Consider the following 371-nt stretch of genomic DNA (forward strand, 5'->3'; position numbering starts at 1 on the left):
GGCAATCCACTCACCTCAGCCTCCCAAAGGCGCGGGATTACAGGCTGAGCCACCGAGCCCGGCTATCTCAAGTTTTATGTGATCAAAACCTGGATCTATTTTACTTGCCTTACCCAGAGCTTGTCATGATATCATAAATATATTTATGATTACTGAATAAAGTATTTTTTCGGGGGGGGGCAAAAAGGAAGGAGCCGGGAGAAGCAGCCCCTTACCTATGGGGGCAAGGGAGGAGAATTTCCATGACAACAGAATGCTCATCAAGAACTCAAGATTCGTGACCTGCCTGGGCAACTTGGCGAGACCTCATTTCTACAATAAATCAAAAAATCAGCCAGGCATGGTAGCACGTGCCTGTAATTCCGGCTACT

The sequence above is a fragment of the Carlito syrichta genome, unplaced genomic scaffold, assembly GCF_000164805.1.
Source record: "Carlito syrichta isolate Samal-C Ts95f unplaced genomic scaffold, Tarsius_syrichta-2.0.1 Scaffold304217, whole genome shotgun sequence".
NCBI lineage: Eukaryota > Metazoa > Chordata > Mammalia > Primates > Tarsiidae > Carlito > Carlito syrichta.